Raw genomic sequence first — 14,206 nt, 5'->3', positions numbered from 1 at the left:
AGAGCACTCCAAGTGAAAACTAAAATTTAAACTAAAATTTAAAATTTGGACTTTGTCCAAAATAATATAATACTAGTCACTCTCCTGTGGCTTTGCACACAGGTAGTCAAGACCCAGGGCCATCTACAGGTCAAGAAGGCTAATTAAACAAAGGCAGAGGAAGGGGGAGATAAGAGAGCAGGAAAGGTTGAAGGAGGCGTGAGGAAGAAGAGAGGGTTAAGAAGGGGAAAGGGGCAGGCAGAGAGAGAAGGAGGGCAGAGGGGGTAGGGGAATAACACAGTGGGGGTGTGTGAGAGAATGGAGAAGTACCTCAGTGGGGATGCAGGCACACTGCTGTTCCAAAAATTGAGTGTCTGATTTTTCAACAAAGGAGGAAGCATCAATTTTTCTGACAGTGAAGAGGTTCTGAAATTGTAAAAACTACACCGGTCCCAATTTATTGCTTTTAATAGACTCTGATTTTTCAAACAGTGAAGAGATTTTAATATTTTAAGCTTGCAGAGAGCCCAATTTTCTAAAAAGAGATGCCATCTGCATTGGCGAGATTTCTTCATTCGGAACAGGCACCGATTTCTCCAGCTTCATTCCTGAGATAAGGCCTAACATGAACAAAGCGTAGCATTAAAAACCCCTATTTCAGTGCCATCTATCGGTACAACCAGTATTGTAGGTAAATGTAGGCATTTTTGTAATGGGATTTTCCATAGGACCAGGTTCACCGAAGGACCTAGAAATTTGGCCACTAAATGGCCTCTTAAGCCTCCAATATGGTGGGCAGGAAGCGCTCACGCATTTCTGGCCAGATGTGTGTCGCCCGCTATATTGGATAAGCTGGCATCAGGAACATACGTTGGGCACATTCAAAGGTGCAAATCATTTCTTCAAATTAGGGTCCTGTGCCTCTTGCAGGACCCATTCTCAATTTTCGAACGCTGCAGTGCACTCGCCACATGCTGAACTCGCACAGCACAACGTAACACTGAACAGCAGGAAGGCCCACATTGCTGCGATAAATTAAATTAATCAGTGTAGAGTATGTGTCATAAATTGGGCTGTGTAGTGCCCATTTTGTAGGTGCTACGCGGCCTCCTGAGGACCCAAAATGGCGTCCGGAATGCGGCGCACACTTCTAGCATGACGTGTGGCAGGCACCATGGGCTCGATTTTAGCACCCGCGATCGGGTGCGTTGGCGGCGGGGGGGGGGGGGGGGCTACGAAAATCGTGGATTCCCGGGGCGGGTTGGGTCGGGAGCCCGGCTCCAACCCGCCCCATTTCCGGGTTCCCCACTGACATGCGCGCGCAGCCCCCGCATGTGGGACTCCCGCAGGCAATTAAAGCCGGCGGGGTGCCACTTAAAGTAATTGAACAGGGACTTCAGGTGGTTTACAGACCTGATTGACCTGTTATTTTAGCAGGGATGGGATTTTGCCACTGACTGGGACTGTTTCCCGTACTGGGGGAAACACTCCCAGTTCAAATGGACGTGTTGCAGCCATCAGCCTGTGGCAACTACAAAGGTCCATTTGACAGGTTGGGGGGGGGGGGGAGACCCTCACTCATTGCAGGAGGCCACTCTGTCACTTCGGACAAAGTTTGGCCTCCACCACCCTCCTCCTAACAAGAAAATTCACCAACTTGCACACTTACCCCGGTGTCCAGACACATGTACCTATCTTGCGGACCCCCTCAGATGTACATCTTCCGAATGGGGGCCGCCGTGGCTGCAGTCATGACCTCCTCGGAGGGTGAACAGCATCACCAGCCTCACCAGCCTCGCCGTCCACCTCTGACACGTGGAGCTCCACAACACAGTGCTGTGACACATCCACCTGCACAGCAAGAGGGAGGGCTACCGCAGAGAGAGATGCGTCGCAGAGGGCACTACCCTCGCCACAGACTCCACAGACCGAGTCTCAGCTTCCTGGACCTCTCTGAGCAGCAGTGCACATGGAGGCACAGAGTTACTCGACATGTAGTCGTGGACATCTGCAGCCTCCTTCATGCCAAGCTGCTCCTGGCTGGCCCGAGCACCATCTTCTTACCTGTTGCTGTCAAAGTCACCACTGCCCTCAACAACTTCTCCTCCGCATCCTTCCAGGGTGCCACCGGGGACATCGCCGACGTCTCTCAGCCGTCTGCACAAAAGAGCCCTGCAAATACACCTACACCCACTCTGCAGTGACACAATGGGTGGCATCAGTTGTGGGTCTTCATTGTGATCCTCAGGAAAGGGCATTATTAAACCAAACAAGATTTGCAAAGACGTGGCAGTACTGGTGCCAATATAATATGTTATGTGAGTTGATCAGAAATTCAATATAAGTAAAAACCATGACAAACCCTCAAACACCCTTGTGCATCCCCTTCATGCTCACGACACGTTTGCCTTACGCTTCCTACTGCACATATGTGATGCATGCCCTGTGGCTGCAGCACAGGTAGTGGCAGGTTGAGTGAGGCTGACCGTGAAAGAGATGCATGAGAGGGTGAGTATGAAATAGAGCCATGAGATTGTATGAGGATTGGGTTGAGTGGTAGTGGTGGGATGAGTACTGGCGAGGTGAGTAAGTGCAGGTAAGATGAGGATGAGCTTTGAGTGGGTGTGAGGAGTGATGTGACAGAGTATTGTTGGCTGAGCAGAAGGAGATGTGGGGTGGGGGCGGTGATGTGGCAGACGGAGTGTAGGGGAATGAGTAAGTGTACTCACTTTGGCTGACCTACTCTGGTCATTGGAGCGCCTCCTGCACTGTATGCAGGTGGGCGATATGTTGATGGTGCAGGTGACCTCCTCTGCCACCTCGAGCCAGGCCTTCTTGGTGGCAGAGGCAGGCCGCTTCCTCCCGCCCGCCGGGGGGATGATCTCTGTCCTCCCCCTCCTCCTCACCCCATCCAATAAGAGCTGGAGTGAGGCATCATTAAACCTGGGAGCAGCCTTCCCCCTGGGCTGCTCCATGCTGTAATTTTTCCGATTTCTTGCAGCATCAGTCAGTGGAGGACTGCCCCTTTAAATAGAGCTCCTCCAGCTGACAGACCTTACTGCGCAGCCCGCCCGCCGCGCAGCTCAGCAGTGGGGAACCCGGAAGACCAGGTAAGTGGATCCAATCAGCCTGCGATTGCGCACAGAGCAGACTGATTTCACTGGGCGCGTTACCCACGTGCCCAATCTACCCCCCGCCGCAAACCCGCCGCCATGGTAATATCGGGCCCCATGTTGGTGATGGTATTTGCACACGCGTAGATAACGAACACTGACAGCATGTAAGGAGAACATGTGTTAGATCAGTGTGCAACACTGATTTAAAGGGACAGATAGGATTTTGGTACTCAACACTCCAGCTAAGGCAATGCCTTAACCACAGCTGAACAGGTCATAAACAGCATGGAGAACCCCCCACCCCCACCCCCAACCAGTGCTATTTAAAGGGATCAGGCAGAATTGATGGGTTAGTTGCTGGATTATTGCTTCTGGCTGCTGATGCATTTGTACCTGTTTTTGGAGGTCTCCTAGACTTGAATACTAGGACTAGGGGACATAGCCTAAAAATTAGAGCCAGGACTTGCAGGAGTGAAGTTAAGAAACACTTTTACACGCAAAGGGTGGTAGAAGTTTGGAAGCTCTACTGCAAACGGTAGTTCATACTAGCTCAATTGTGAATTTTAAATCTGAGATTGATAGATTTTTGTAAACCAAAGGTATTAAGGGATATGGAGCTACGGCGGGTATGTGGAGTTAGGTCACAGATCAAACATGATCTCACTGAATGGCGGAACAGGCTCGAGGAGCTAAATGACCTACTCCTGTTCTTATCTTCCTACAATAAAGTTTCAATACTCTACAAAGAGTGGGCTGTCTAGCTGACAGGTAACAGCAAGGGCACTGACAGAATGGCAGGGGTGGGACAGGAATGCTGTCATCCTGAGAGAGGACAGCAGGTTCATGTTCCATGGAGCCACTACCACTTGCTACCTCCTGTTATGCGCCACCTTCTCTTGCAAGAAAGTGGGACGTGAATCGGTGAGTATCCTGTAGGATATTTGGAAGATGTGTCTGTCATAGTTGAATAGCTGCCAGTGTGTGTGACCTGTGAGTTGTGGGTGTACAGCTTGCAACAGTGGTAATGTGCTTTTAAAACTTAGTTTAGACCTGGTATTTGAAAGCATATCTGTTTGGTGGTGTAATTAGTTACTTTCCAGCTCGACAAATGAGCAAGTTTGCGATTTTTCAATGATTTCTCTGATTGCAACGTGTGATGGCCCTTTAATTCGAAGCTGTCAAGTCGCCGACAAACCAATAAGCAAGTTCACGATTTCTGCATTTTAGTGCGCATGTGCAAACACGGGAACTTGCTCCTTTGATTTGCCATTAAAAACGGAGAGTGCTGTTGAGCTCCTCCGTTATTTCGGGAGCAATTTCTGACCTGTTATGTTAATGTGAGTGTGCTGACTGGTCGCAGGCTAAACTGAGAATGTAGATATTCAGATTAAACTTTATGGCAGGGTATAATGTAGAGCAGCAAACCTTCAATTCTAAATTCACTTTTTTCATATTTGGTCACATATCTGGGGGTGGGGTTTGTGTGGAGGGGGTCACCCAATGTTATTGGTGCCCCCAGAATGTCGTTGGTGCCCATGGCCCCAAGAATTCTTAAACTGGCTCTGCACTATCGCAGGAGAATCTATGGGGAGGCCATCAAAAAACTGCAGCACTGGAAACTGTAGTTATCTTGTGAAGTTTACTAATTTTTGCCCTCCTCCCAAATCAAAACTGACAAGGTAAACTGAACCTGTATCAAAGGTGAAAAGGAAGCCTGCATACAAGAGACACCCAGTGACAAACTTTAAGCAAACACATTCATCTCAATGTCCCAAGAAATCCTTTCTCAGAATTCCAATTTCTGATCAACTTCTAGGAAATAAGAAAACATTTTCTGTGAATATTAAGGACAAACATTAATATAACAAAACAAATTACACAAAAAGACAAAATCAGACATTCCATTCAGTGCAACCAGATTTTGAAATCTACCTACTGTTACGTCAATGCTAAGGCAAGGTTACAGCTTCAGAGGCTTCATGGTCTTTTAGCACATTGCAGCCTTATAAAGAAAAACTCCACAAACAGAAACTGAACAAAATAAGCAGACATTACAGGAATTAAACAGGTGCTATTTGAATGATCTTATTTAATTTAGGGGCATTGCCGCAACATTGGTTGCTCAGTGCACAATTGGAAGGCTAGCCCTCATTTACATCATAGATAGGCAGACAGGCTCAAATCCACCTCTGGCTAAGTGACAAGTCTGTACGTTATAACAGCCCACAAGCATCAATCCGAAATATCCAGTGTCAAAAGATGATGGCTTGGTGCATTTGAACGTAGCTTGGATGGAACTGTCGTATTTTGTTTTGCTGGCAAATTTTAATTTTATTGTGGCCACTAGATTTTTCCACTGTATGCTCAAAGAGGTGGCATGTTCAAGGACTTGGAGAGGAAAGAGAGGTTGGAGATTGGGCAAAAGTTTGCAAGGACAGAGGGGTGGGTTTGTTGAGGCGCATGATGATGGCAGTTTTGAAAGAGAGGGGGACAGTACCTGAAACGAGGGAACCATTTACAAGAATTTGCTTAGGATGCAGGGCATCTAACGGCATCTACCTTTAGTTAGACTCACCCCTTTCCCTTTCAACTCAAAAAATTTGTGCCCACAAAGTTGCTGAAAGTGCAAGCTGATAATGGTGCAGTGAGGGAAACAGGCATTTGGGACCTGAGTGAACTGGGCAACCAACAGGGTAACTCCTTAATCAATGAGATTGAAGGATTGGGAAATAAACACAGGAAGGACTGAGAAGGAGCGTGAATTAAAGGGGGTGCCTTGGGATGTTTTATTACATTAAAGGTGCTATATAAATGCAGGTTGTTTTCGCTGTTGAATTCAATGTCAAATCAGTTACAAAAAAAGAGAGGGAAAGAAAGATCATAGAATCATAGAATCATAGAAGTTTACAACATGGAAACAGGCCCTTCGGCCCAACATGTCCATGTCGCCCAGTTTATACCACTAAGCTAGTCCCAATTGCCTGCACTTGGCCCATATCCCTCTATACCCATCTTACCATGTAACTGTCCAAATGCTTTTTAAAAGACAAAATTGTACCCGCCTCTATTACTGCCTCTGGCAGCTCGTTCCAGACACTCACCACCCTTTGAGTGAAAAAATTGCCCCTCTGGACCCTTTTGTATCTCTCCCCTCTCACCTTAAATCTATGTCCCCTCGTTATAGACTCCCCTACCTTTGGGAAAAGATTTTTACGGATTAAGAGAGAGAGAAAATAAAGACAGAACATTTTTTAAAAGTTTGACATTTTAAGAAAAGGGGAGGCTAAAGCCGAGATGCTGTTTTCACGAAGCTGACAGCAGAGCAGCCCAACTCAGACAGCAACTTTTGGATATTCACATTTATCCATGCATCTGCTGCTCACCTGAAGTTGCTGTACCATTTACCCATAAATAACGGTGAGCGCCATTAGCCTTGGCGTTATTTTGACAGAAAATTCTGGCCCAATGTCAGCTAGGAAAGGAAGTTGGATGGTCAGCAGTTTAGTGAGAATGGGGTCAAAGGAGAAAGAGGTGGGCGCAAGGATGAGATGATCTTAGAGGGGGCATGAGATTCAATAGGAGAGAAACCATAGAGAGACATGGGTTCAGTGCTAAGGTAGGGGGAGCCTGGAGGGAGGTTTGGCTTGGTGGGCAAGGGAAAGTAGCAGAGACAACTGAATGGATAGTCTCAATCATGAGTTCCTCGGACTTGTTGGAGGTGAGGGGGGAGGGGCCAGGGAGAAGGATTTAAGGAGATGGTTGGTAGTGGAGAAAAGAAGCCGATGGTTATCTTTGCTCCCCGGGATGATTCTTGAGTAGTGAACGGCTTTGGTAGAGAAGAGTGAGGCTTAATAAATACTTGTGGTCCTGTCAGATCTGGTGATGAATGGTTAAGTCAGTTGTGCACCAGATATGCTCACATATGAAAGTGCTCTCTGTTGAAGTTTAATTGAGAATCATTGCAGATCTGAATGGTAAGAAGCAATCTGAACTAAGTTATTATTTATATAAGAAGTCCCTAATAGGTAAGTGATGAATAAGGGGACAAATATTTATTTCAAGTTTTATAAAAATTCAAAATCAATTTCAGATATTTGGCCACAGCTGGGGAAGGGGGAACTGAGAGAAGTGTTAAGCATAAGTGAATTGAAGGGAAACTCATTGTGGAGGCATAAAACAGTTTCAATGGTCAAATTAAGGTATGGTATGGTAGCCCAACCCTAGGTTGATGGTTGACTAAATGGACATGCAGCTGCATGAGGTGGGTGCGAGGAGGGTTGGCCAATTTTACATTTTATAATACCTTGCCCAGAGGACACCAGAATGCCATTCCTGGCAGCAAGTGATAAGCAGACTTAATGATGTGTACACTACCTAGTGGAGAAGATGGCAGTTAAAAGAATCTGGCAAGGAGAAACTAACCAACAGTACCACGTATCTTGTGCATGGTCCAAAGCTTGAATCTGCAAAGTGTTGCCTGTTCCACATGTACGCCTCACTCATGCCAAGGAGCCAGGATTAGTGGACCATCCTACCTGAGTATTGGGTCTGTGTCACCCACCTCAGGTATAGGTAGACATCCATCTGATGAATCCTTTTAAAACACCCCTTGTCGTCCAACTCCAAAAATGGCAAGAGGAATTCCAAAAGGAATGCTCATGGGCCTGTTGCACATTACAGTGAAATATCCCAAGACTGGTTCATGGTAATGGGAGAAAAACAAAACTGAAAAGCAACAGAACAGGAATGCTCCAAATAGATTTAATACAACAATGCCAAAACGTTACAGAACAATATAAATTGCAACTCCAAGGTAGACGTGCAAGAAGTCACTTCCAGTGTCTCAGTGCCTACTGAGAGGTGCAGTGCACCTGTTTATATGCATGCACGGTCATGCCCTCAGATTGCTGGTGCAAACCATTGGAAATTGCAGGGCTGGGAGACCGCACTTTCATTTACATCTTTTTTGGAGGTGTAATGAGGTTTGCATCATGGAGCAGCACGAGCCTCCTGTACCCTAGCATAAGCCCTACAGAAAACCAAGAGTAGTACTTTTAAAACAAACATTTGAATCTGTAACACGCCTGCACCACCAGAATTGAAATTTAGTCCCATTGTATTCCCTTTTGGTCACCAATGTGGTACAAGTAATAACAATAAATTTTGCTTTGGCTTTTATATGATTTTAAGTAGTCATTAAAATGGCATCAAGCAGATAAATCTCTGGCAGATCCTAACGAAATTACCCTTTTTATGTGCCAAAGTGGATGGCCAATTCACTTGACTGGCTGTAACACAAATAGCTTTCATCTCTGTTAGATGGAGTAAGAGCCCTATATCTTAAATATTTATTTGAGCCACCTGTTGATTGCATCAAACTGTTATCTTATTAACTGATTCCATGTGGATGGCTGATTTAAATGTATTTTGTTGTTTTTTATTCATGTCAGGCCACCCAAAACACAGGCCATTATGATTATTGAGTCCTCCACAGGATTATTATGTATATTTGTCCTGCTAATAGCCATCTAAAAATATAATTTCCAATTGTGTGTTAAAAACCGTCCAAGTGAAATGTGTGACTACCAGTGAGAAGAAACATGGGGGAAAATAAGGGATAAGGGCTGTTTTTGGGCGAAGGTAGGGTGATGTGCTATTACCCCATGTCCAATGACCCCTGCGCAGGCAGTTTCAGCCTGCCCGAGGACTCACCTGCAATCAGCGTTCCATTTCAGGCCTTGCATGTGGAATCAATGCAATTTGCACTTGCCACCACCAGGGGGAGATCAATGTCTTAAAGGGAGGATGTTTCAGTCGAAATGTCTTAAAGGTAGCTGGTACCTATTATTTGCTGAAAATAACAGTCTACCGTCTGCACAGACTCTGAACAGAGATCAAACATTGCACACGTAAAACACAGATGCCAGATCCTAGCCCTATGTTTACACACTGATGAGTTATATTAAAACATTGAATAAAGGTTGTACACTACTAAATCCCACATCCTCCAATCTGCATGCCAGACCTCACCAATCTGCCGATCTGAGTTGGTACCAGGTCTGCGAGAGTGCATGCACCAAGGTTCTCTGCTGATGCACTAGAGACCTTGGTGCAAGAGGTGGACAGAAGGAGGGACATCCTATATCGGCAGGGTTGTGGGGGGGACAAGAGTCCCTCCAGACATATATCCAAAAGGCAGTGGTAGGCAGTGGGGGACGAAGTCAATGCCAGGCGCACAGCATCATGAACTTGGATGCAGTGCAGGAGGAAGTTCAATGCTTTGACATGAGTGGTCAAGGTGAGTGAGGTCAACTGTCAAGTGACATCTCATACCAAGTGCACCATACACTATGCTCCCCATCCCCCCCATACCAACAAACTCTTTCCATCAGTACTCAACTCTTCCAAACAGATGCTTCCTCTCACCCTTACACATTACCACTGTTTCAAGGCACCCACCCACAACTCACAGGCCACACACACTGGCAGCTATTCAACCATGACAGGCACATCACCCAGACACACGTCCCGCTTTCTTGCAGGAGAAGGTGGCACATATCAGGATGCTGCATGTGGCAGTGGCATTTAGCCCCTCAAGCCTGTTCCACCATTCAATGAGATCAAGGTGGACCTGTGGCCTCAGCCCCATATCCTTTAATACCCTTGGTTCACAGAAATCTATCAATCTCAGATTCAATATTCACAAGTGAGCTAGCATCAACTGCCATCTGCAGAAGAGCATTCCAAACATGTCCCACCCTTTGCGTGTAGAAGCATTTCCTAACTTCACTCCAGCACGTCCTGGCTCTAAATGTTAGGCTATGTCCCCGCGTCCTAGTATTCAAGCCTAGGAGACCTCCAAAAACAGTTACGAATGTCTCGGCAGCCAGAAGCAATAATCCAGCCACTAGCCTGTAAATCCTGCATGGTCCCTTTAAGTAGCGCTGGTGGGGGTCCTCCAGGCATTCTAAGACATGTTCATATGGTCGGGGTTAAGACTGTGCGTTGAGCTCAGCGTTGAGTCCCAAAATGGTGTCTATCACCGTACATCAGTGTTGCATACTGATTGAAGCCATTTTCTCCCTACTTTACATGATTCCATCGTTTGTTATCTACGCCTGCGCCAATTCCTATACCAAGATGGCGTAGGAAACGTGCTTGCGCATCCAAGGCGCCATCTTGGATGTCGGAAAGGCCGTGTAGCGCCGAAACAACGGGCGCTACACGGCTCAATTTAACGCCCATGGTTCCCAGGCCATCATCCTATTGTTCACTGAAATATTAGATTACTCAGATTCTGTTTGTTACTCAGGTTCTTTCCACACCAAGTGTCCAGTATAAGTATCAAATCTTGCAGCTATTCATAAATTTCTATTTGTCATTGCTGTTATATGTACGGAAGTTGGATACAGATCCCTAAGTGCCACTTATTTATGTACATCCATAGATTGTATCTTTCAAAGAAGTACCAAAAACAAACTGAAATAACTATGTATTGTTTTAAATAGCTAGCATCAGCTTGTATGTAGTGTAAATTATTGTTAATGTTGCCTATATTTTTGCTTCTGTGAGTGATTTTATTAGTAAATAAATCCGGACAGTAAATTAGTCTGTACAAAGTGGTCTAATGGTATGTTCTGTTATCTGAATTCACAGCTGATGTAGTGTGCTACTTACATATACTCTGTTAACCAATTTTCTACAGTTGATGTTACTTTTTAGATTAGGTTACGCTAATTTAGTGTAGCAGAGAAGAAAGGTGCAAATGTCACTTCGAAAAATAAATTGTCGAATCATTTGCTCGAGGCAAGAGGTGTTGAAAAATGTGCAATGAAAACCCCAATCACAGAAAAGATATACGTGCATTAGAAAGGATATAATCAAGAAATAGGACCTGAGGACACAAATGGAAATGAGTGAAAAATAGAACAGATAACAGGATTTTTTAAATGCAAATAAATGCTTAGAATAATATATATGGCAAGATAAAAGAGGCAAAACGTTGGCACTGTGCAAGATACAATTAGATGCCATAAATCAGAAGTGCTTAAAATGGAGGTTTCTCATACCTGACCACAGATATGTTCTTATGTTATTGTGGAGCTCATCAAAACTTAGCCTTGGAGTGCCTGCTTTCAATCTTGAAGGTATTCAACTTTCAGGTAGTTATCATTCCCACAATTATCACCTCATGTAGCCTCAACAATGTTTGTGCATTAGACACCATCAACTTAACTTAAGAATCTTCCCTATAGCTTGACATTAAGGCAGTAAAGAATGTGGAAGCAACTCCTGCCCACAAGGTTCTTTGGAGATAATCCATTGTGAGAAGAGGAAATGTTGAGAGCTGCTTGGCTAAGATGTGTATGTATGTGTGTGTGTTTAACTTTCCTCTGTCCAGAGATATTCCTAGCTAAATGTTTTAAAAAGGTTTAAAAGAATATTAAATGAATAAAAGCTACCTGGAATTTGAGAGCTTCAGCAACTATTTATTCAGTCTCTATTTAATCACTAAACTTATATTTTTGAGACATGCATTTCTTTTATAGGAAGAGTGAAGTTCACTACAAAAGTGCCTCTAAGGATTCCAATAGATGGCCACTATTAGCTTTGATAAATAATTTGTTCCAATACTTATGCATCTGCTTTTGGCACGTAAAAAGATAAAGGGTTTATTATTGAGGGGAAAATGTATTTTATGTTATAGCTTCAGATAAATTCCATTTTATCTTGGATTCTGACAATCTTCCAAACATGTTCACTTAGACCAGGAAACGTAGATGGGATGCTTTAAGCCATTTAGTTTAGAAAAAGGATAATTTCAGCTGCAGATATATGATCCCCAGCACCAAACTAAAATCCCTCAATGCTTTTCATTTCATTCAGTAAAAGCTGGTAACAATGGTAATGCCAGCTGAATAAAAGCAATGCCCATTGGCCTTGTTGACTGCCCCTACCTAAATCATTGGGGTCAGAGATGGAACAACTTTCATAGAAACATAGAATCATAGAAAGTTTACAGCACGGAAGGAGGCCATTCGCCCATCGAGTCCGCGCCGGCTCTATGCAAGAGCAATCCAGCTAGTCCCACTCCCCCACACTATCCCCGTAGCCCTGCAAATTTTTTCCTTTCAAGTAATTATCCAGTTCTCTTTTGAAGGCCATGATTGAATCTGCCTCCACCACCCCCTTGGGCAGTGCATTCCAGATCCTAACCGCTCGCTGTGTAAAAAAGTTTTTCCTCATGTCACCTTTGGTTCTTTTGCCAATCACCTTAAATCTATGTCCTCTGGTTCTTGACACTTCTGCCAATGGGAACAGTTTCTCTCTATCTACTTGATCTAGACCCTTCATGATTTTGAATACCACTATCAAATCTCCTCGCAACTGTCTCTGTTCCAAGGAGAACAACCCCAGCTTCTCCAGTCTCTCCACATAACTAAAGTCCCTCATCCCTGGAATCATTCTAGTAAATCTCTTCTGCACCCTCTCTAAGGCCTTCACATCTTTCCTAAAGTGTGGTGCCCAGAACTGGACACAATACTCCAGTTGTGGTCGAAGCAGTGTTTTATAAAGGTTCATCATGATTCCATACTTTTGTACTCTATACCTCTATTTATAATGCCCAGGATCCCATATGCTTTCTCAACCTGCCCTGTCACCTTCAACGATTTGTGCATATATACCCCCAGATCTCTCTGTTCCTGTACCCCTTTTAGAATTGAGCCATTTAGTTTATATTGCCTCGTTCTTCCTACCGAAATGTATCACCTTGCATTTTTCTGCGTTAAATTTCATCTGCCACGTGTCCGCCCATGCCACCAGTCTGTCCATATCCTCTTGAAGTCTATCATTATCCTCCTCACTGTTTACTACCCTTCCAAGTTTTCTGTCATCTGCAAATGTTGAAATTGTGCCCTGTACACCCAAGTCCAAGTCATTAATATATATTAAGAAATGCAATGGTCCCAGCACTGACCCCTGGGGACCACCACTGTACACCTCCCTCCAGTCCAAAAAACAACCATTCACCACTACTCTCTGTTTCCTGTCCCTTAGCCAATTCTGTATCCATGTTGCTACTGCCCCCTTTATTCCATGGGTCGCAATCTTGATGGTAAGTCTACCATGCAGCACTTTATCAAATGCCTTTTGAAAGTCCGTATACACCACATCAACTGCATGGCCTCATCTACCCTCTCTGTTACCTCATCAAAAAACTCTATCAGGTTAGTTAAACACAATTTGCCTTTAACAAATCCATGCTGGCTTTCCCTAATTAATCCGCATTCATCCAAGTGACTGTTAATTCTGGCCCGGATTATCGTTTTGAAAAGTTTTCCCACTACTGACGTTAAACTGACTGGCTGGTTTTATCCTGACACCCTATTTTGAACAAAGGAGTTACATTTTCAATTCTCCAGTCCTACCCCCGTATCTACGGATGTTTGGAAGATTATGGCCAGTACCTCCGCAATTTCCACCCATACTTCCCTCAGCAACCTAGGATGCGTCCCATCCGGACCGGGTGACTCACCTATTTTAAGTACAGCTAGCCTTTCAAGTACCTCTTCTTTATCAATTTTTAGCCCATCCAGTATCTCAACTATACCTTCCTTTACTGAGTCTCTGGCAGCCTCTTCCTTGGTAAAGACAGATGCAAAGTATTCATTTAATACCTTGGCCATCCCCTCTGCCTCCATGAGTAGATCGCCTTTATGGTCCCTAATTGGCCCACCCCTCCTCTTACTACCCATTTACATGCCTGTAGAAGACTTTTGGATTCCCTTTTATGTTGGCCGTCAGTCTATTCTCATACTCTCTCTTTGCCCCTCTTATTTCCTTTTTCACATCCCCTCTGAACTTTCTATATTCTGCCTGGTTCTCACTTGTGTTATCAACCTGACATCTGTCATACGCCCCTTTTTTCCATTTCACCTTACTCACTATCTCCTTTGTCATCCAGGGAGCTCTGGCTTTAGGTGCCCTATTTTTCTGCCACGTGGAAATGTGCCTAGACTGTACCTGAACCATCTCCTCCTTAAAGGCCGCCCACTGTTCAATTACAGTTTTGCCTGCCAATCTTTGATTCCAATTTACCCGGGCCAGAT

The sequence above is a fragment of the Heptranchias perlo genome, chromosome 23 (assembly GCF_035084215.1).
Source record: "Heptranchias perlo isolate sHepPer1 chromosome 23, sHepPer1.hap1, whole genome shotgun sequence".
NCBI lineage: Eukaryota > Metazoa > Chordata > Chondrichthyes > Hexanchiformes > Hexanchidae > Heptranchias > Heptranchias perlo.
The sequence above is the reverse complement of the archived record's forward strand: the minus strand, read 5'-3'. Positions refer to the sequence as shown.